The 6,040-nt window shown below is 41.6% G+C and overlaps 1 pseudogene; it reads left to right on the top strand.

Annotated features, from left to right (window-relative positions):
- The window catches only part of LOC112103895, a 42,771-nt pseudogene that overhangs the window by 20,678 nt on the left and 16,053 nt on the right, over positions 1-6,040 (top strand).

The raw sequence follows: 6,040 nt of genomic DNA, 5'->3' as shown, positions 1-6,040 counted from the left end.
GGGAAAGTTTGGGTCAGTGAACTAGCACTTCAGCCTATTCGTGTTTTTTTACACAATAGGATTGATTTGGGTACCAAAGCTCAAGGATACAAATAAATTACCTGCAAATACCCTCTCCCAAAGACAAGGAAAATAAGTATAGGATAACACCAATGCACCCAAATAAATATTGGAGAACAGATATATTTACCTGGAACCAAAACCAACATGATGCCCATCTGTAGGGCTTCGGACAGTGGGTTGTACATTAAAGGAAAAAAGACCAGGAAGCCACAATAGGACAGGATCATTATAAAGATGTCATCCACACAGCAGAAATTCCAAAGATATTTAGTGATTGATCGCACATCCACCTCTCCTTAAGCCACATGCTTGATTCTCCTTTAACACAGCGTCCATTCTTCTTTTCCACATTTTACACCTGCATCCCAAGTTTGTGAAATTTACCAGTAAGCATACTAATAACCCTCTGAAAACTACCAGTATTCAATTATATCTTGAACACAGTTATAATCTGATCTCTTTGATTATCTGCTTTATTTTTATACTCTAATTCAGGTGCCCTTCTCTCAGGGGAGAGGAAAGGAAAATCTGACCTGAAAAATATCATCTTGTAGGAGTTTGGGTTAATTCTTAGGCAGGTTTATCTAATCTATCTTTGCACTATGCACTGATGTATTCAAGCCTCGGTTCAACAGGATGTTTAAGCTTGTGCCTAACTTTAAACCCGTGAGTAGTCCCACCAACTTCTTTACTTCTTTGCTGAATTGGGGCATTAGGGCTATTGTCATTTATTCTGTGCTCATCACTATAGTATCTGAACACCAAAAGCCATTGTCATTCTATAGTGCAACTGGAGGTGTGATTGCAGCTCAGGTAGACATATCTGCATTAGCTTTATTTTAGCTAGCACAGCTAAGCAGTGAAGACATGGTGGCATGGAACCCAGCTGTACAATCCCCTTTTTGGAATCTTGGGCTCGTACTTGTGCTGCTAGCCTATATCAGGGTCATGCTAGGTCTTCACTTTTATTTTTAGCTAGATTTGATAGCTAGATTAAAGCTAATGCAGGTATAACTGTAAGAGCTGCAATCACACCTCTGACGGCAGCGTAGACATACTTTTGGATTGTGCTTCACTAGTGGCTAGGGCTAAGAGTGCTATTTAGATAACTGATGCTAGTCCCAACCTGAGTTTTCCAGAGTTCAGAGTTTTCTCACTTGTTTTCTGACACTGCCAAGAGCTCCATTTTCAGGTGTTTGCTCCATTACCAGCTTTGATACAATCCTTGGATATATTTTATATAACACAATGTATGTTATAAAACTCCAGGCTATCTACTTCCCTTTATATTCTCTTGCTTTCAGCTCTGGTGATGAACATGCTCGTGGAAACTGGGGTTATTTGGATCAAGTGGCAGCTCTCCAGTGGATTCAAGAAAATATTGAACATTTTGGAGGAGATCCAGGATCTGTCACTATATTTGGACAGTCTGCGGGAGGAATCAGCGTTTCTGCCCTTGTAGGTTTTATAGTAATCACTAATGAGTTTTAAAAAACAGCCCTATATTTTTATTGTGAGTTTGTGAGCGAAAAGTCAGGGAGATGACAACAGGATTGAGTATTATTGGAGACTGAAGCAGCTGGGAACCGTGGTACATCAACCTTCTCTGAGGGGAGAGTTTGATATTAAAGAATTTTCTGATTAATGAAACTCTTCTTTTCATACAATCGCCTATTTGTTTTAGGAGCCCAAGTGTTGATTCCTCTTTAATTAACTTGAGTACTGAATTATTTTAAACAGCTGTGGTAGGGCACAAAATTGTGGCCAGCAAGAGTAAAATTCACCCAGGTGTAAAAATTCCAAGTTAGTGCCTCTGCCCCACTTAAGATCTGCATTAAGGGTCACTTGCACATACAGTCACCCAGTCTGGGTGAGCTACCATGGTAACAGCACGTAACAGATAGACATGCATTTGGGGTGTATTGCACACCCATTTTTTTTTTTTTAAATCTCAGTATATTTAGAATCAGGATAACCATCTGCACCAGGCTGTGTGAGTTTGGAAGTAAATCAGTGCTTGAGTCTACAGAGCATTTGACATAGTCTAATAATATTTGCTTTTAAAAGTGAAATAATGGTGTTAAAACGTAATTTGTGACACTGCAGTTTGTGATTTAGTGGTCAAAATAGATTGTTTGTGCTCTCCCTCTTTTTTCCTGCTTTTCAGGTCTTATCTCCTCTGGCAAATGGCTTGTTCCATAAGGCCATCTCAGAGAGTGGAGTTACAATCAAGTTGTTGTTTACTGCTCACCCTGAAGCACAAGCTAATGTAGGTTCTTTGTAATATCGAGGCTGTATTTGTAGAAGCTGGGACCTGACTTGCACCTGTAAAAATGTACAGTAACTGTAGACATGAGCATCTACATTTTTGTGTGGAAATAAGAAAACTGTGCATACTTGATATTTTAATACTCAAATACACATTTATATGTATATTTATCATATTGGCATGTTCAAACCCACAGATCCACATGTACGCACATATTTTTGGCTTAGTCTTACTCCCACTTTTTAAAAAAAAATGGCACCCAGCATCCCATTGTAAAGGAACGTAGTGTGGTTTTGTGGTTAGAGTACAGCAGGGGTAGTCAATAGGCAGACCATGGGCCAAATCTGGACCGCCAGATGCTTTTTAACGGACCGCAAAATATTTTTGTTTATTTATTATCATTATTGCTATTAATTTCGTTTTATTTTCTCTGGAGTCTGGACCTTGACTATACCTTAACCAAGAAATTTGGACCTTGTCAAAAAATAATTGATTACCTCTGTATTACTGCCAGTGGGAAACCTGAGTTCTATTCCCAGCTGTGCCATTTAACTGGTTGTTAAAAAGGGAGAGGATAATACTTACCTACCTGACAGCAGCGGCGCCAGTTTGGGGAATGGATGAATGTCCCCTTCTCACCGATTTTTGCACTTGCTCAAAGTTCCATAGACAGAGCTGGGGGGGCATGGCCTGACCACTTTTAAGCAGTAGACCTGTACCAAATCAGTATGGCTGCTCCCAGAACAGTTAGGAGTGTTTCTCTGGATGCCTGGTCGTAACACCACTGAAATTTGACTCGATCGCCCCTCTGTAAAGATGAAGGGGCAGCCAGACCAAATTTCAGTGGGTGGCATTGCAACCTGGTGCACTGGGTTGCAGTGCCACATACATTTGGCTTGGCTGCCCCTCCATCCAGATGGAGGGGTGGCTGGGCCAAATGGTGTTGCAGCCCAGAACACAAGGAGTCTGCTCCCCTACAGCACAGCGTAGGAGAGTCCACTGAGAAGGACAGCACTCATGCACTGTGTGGATGAGATAGAGGGGAGACTCCCCAGCTGAGGGAGTACCTTGGTCCCTGTGGGAGGTGTGGGGACTGGAATGGGGTCACTGCTGGGAAGGGAGGGACAGGGAGCAGAACTGGAATTTGCCCTGCCCCCCAAGAAACATGTGCCTCCTCAACTGCCTGACAGATATGTGTGAGGCTTAGTTGATTAACGTCTGTGAAGCTATTTGACTTCCTCATGTGAAAGGCCCTGTAAAAATGCAAAGTATTGTTATTACATCCTGCAACAATCAAATTAGAAAGAGTTTACAGCAAAATTGGAACCAAACTTATTGGAGGCAGAAATGTCCTAGAGAATATGTCACCTTATACAATTAGTATCCAACACTGGAACCAATGAAATCTATAGTTTGTAGACACTTGAGTTTTTGGAGGATTCCACTAGGCCAGTTTGAGGTGCTCTGGGACTGGCCACTTAGGGACTTCCATGGGTTCCCTTCCAGCTAGCTGCCCATATCTCCGCTGCCCCTGGCTCAGCTGGCTCCACTGCTGAGCAACAGGTGTGACCTCTAGCCGCAAAATGTGAGAAAAGCTAATGTAGTTTACTAAGCACGCGACTGACTGAAACACTTAAATGTTGTGATCCTGGCTCTGATACAGGCCCTCTGTGTCTTGCTCAAGTCATTTAACCTCTGTGCCTTTGTTTTCCCATCTTCCTACCTGGGAGGAGTTTTGTGATGATGAGTTAATGTTTGTAAAGCTCTAAGAAAGTAAATTAAACCAGCAAGTGCACAAAGCTGCATGATGTATTTGCAGCATCATCCCTTGAAAAGCTTTTTAAACATACGAAGTCCAGAATGTACAGCTGAGCTCCCTTTCTCCTACAGTAGAGAAAAATCCCAGACCCACCCAAAACTTAATGTGTACACAGCACACTGAAGGGATAAAGTGCTATCTAAGAGCTAAATATTGTTGTTGTTATTCTCCATAGAGAGCTACTAAAAGTGACTTTTTTTTTTAATTGATTGCAGAAAATTGTTAGGGTATCTGGCTGCCAATCAACCAGCTCTGCTGCAATGGTTCATTGTCTGAGGGAAAAGACAGAGGAAGAAATAATAGAAATAACGCTAAAGATGGTAGGTGGCACTGTAACTCACCGTGTGTGGCGACTGTTCATCTTTTACTGCAAACAAACAGGATTTCAACCTTGGGTCCAAGAGTGTGCTTATTTTCCCTTTCTGCTTGCATCAGAGGAGGAATTAAAGACACTAGATTATAAGCGCTTTGGGGCAGGGACCACGCATTTGCATTTGCATTGCCTGGCACAATGGTGCCCTGATTGTGACTGGGGTCTCCGAGTGCTACCTTGTTATAAACCATACCTAATAACTTGGGTTATTGCCCTTGGAAAGAAAATAAGTAAAAGGAGATAGGACAGACATTTATAAAGTGATGAGTGACAGAGAGGACAGTGGGCCATTTGTGTTTACCTTCGCTGATAACCAGAGCACGAGTGCACTCGCTATTAAAAGTAACAAATGTAACAGATAAACAGCAGTGCTATTACATGGTGCATATTAATTAAACCACAGGGCCAAATACAGTATCTTAATAAGCTTCTAATGAAGATTAGACTTGTCTGACTAACGGTACATTTTCTGTCATGGCTGTTGTCAGAATCAAGGCCTCTGTGATTTTTTCACAACTTTAGACATTTGAGGTTTTTGCTATGTGGTGGAGGTGGCAGTAAACAACTAGCCTCATTTCCCTGAGAACCTTAGGAGTCATCACATTAAAGCCTGGCTACCATGGGAAGCGGGAGCTCTAGTGGTTTGTTGTGCTGGGGAAAGGTGTCAGACTCTACGATTTCTGTAATGGGGCAAGTGTGAGATGCACCAGGGCAGCACTATTGTCCCTGCAGCTGTGGTAGAGACAGTCATGGAAGCAGACCAGAGAGTGGTTCTTTCCTTGACTGAACTGACAGGAATTGGGATGGCAGTTTCAAATAGTTTTAGGATGGGATTTTCAAATCACCCTACGGGAGTTCAATGTCCAACTCCTAGTAAACTTAGGTACCCTTAGACTCCTTTGAAAACCCCAATCTTAGCTATCTGTTAAATGTTATTGCATGACTTTAAAAAATTTGTATTGCAAAACAAAGGCCATTTGGCTATAAATAACATTACTGGGGCAATTTTCTCTATATTTATGACCTTAGATTTTGTTTTACCATGACCATGCTATTTTTTTATATAACTTGTGATGATAAACCACTAGCCCCTACTTAGAGTATAGTAAGAGTAGCATCTGAAATTAGAATGAAAAATATAAAAATGTCAAGGCCTGCCTATCCTTATTCTTCAGCTGATCAGGACTGAACTGCCACCTCCCCCATAACGTAGCATCATTGCATAGGATGCTTTATTAGTGATATTCACCCTTCCTCTCATGTATTGCACCTTCCTCTAATGTATTGCATTCTCACAGAAGGCCAGCAGAGGGACCACTGATCTATTCTTCTTTGGCAGTTCCTAAGTTCCTAGGGTAACCCTGCTTGTTGTTAAGCAGATGCAGACATAGGGAAAAGACAGGCGGAAATGGTGAAGATGATAGGTGACACTGTAGCTCGTGTCTGCAATGACACTGCAACTTTTACTGAAATTAAATAAACAAAATGTATGCTGTAAGATTAGAAAAAGTGGCAA

This window comes from Terrapene carolina, unplaced genomic scaffold, assembly GCF_002925995.2.
Source record: "Terrapene carolina triunguis isolate 2854851 unplaced genomic scaffold, T_m_triunguis-2.0 Scaffold130, whole genome shotgun sequence".
Classification (NCBI taxonomy): Eukaryota; Metazoa; Chordata; order Testudines; family Emydidae; genus Terrapene; species Terrapene triunguis.
Note: the sequence above shows the minus strand (reverse complement) of the source record. Positions and strands in the feature narration are given on the sequence as shown.